Raw genomic sequence first — 321 nt, forward strand, 5'->3', positions numbered from 1 at the left:
AACAAAGGTCAGTAAAGAAGAGCATATTTGTATGGACATACTCTAGGGGTTCTTTAGACTACAGCTGACTTAAATATCATTGGCTTTTAACAAATACTAGAAACCTGTTGAAATCCCTATGCCTAGATAAAAGTTTTCTCAAGAAAGTTGCATTAGTAGGAAGCTCAGTAAGTGGCTGTGGATTGGTTATCTCCAAGTCTTTTGCCATTCCTCGTCTTCCATGGGCTTTCCTTCTAGCCATTAACTTCCTTAAGTGAGCTCATATAATCTTAACTCTCATAGCTGTCTCCTCAAAAAAAAAAAAAAAAAAAAAAACAAAGG

The sequence above is a fragment of the Gavialis gangeticus genome, unplaced genomic scaffold, assembly GCF_001723915.1.
Source record: "Gavialis gangeticus isolate Ggan-Ray unplaced genomic scaffold, GavGan_comp1, whole genome shotgun sequence".
Classification (NCBI taxonomy): Eukaryota; Metazoa; Chordata; order Crocodylia; family Gavialidae; genus Gavialis; species Gavialis gangeticus.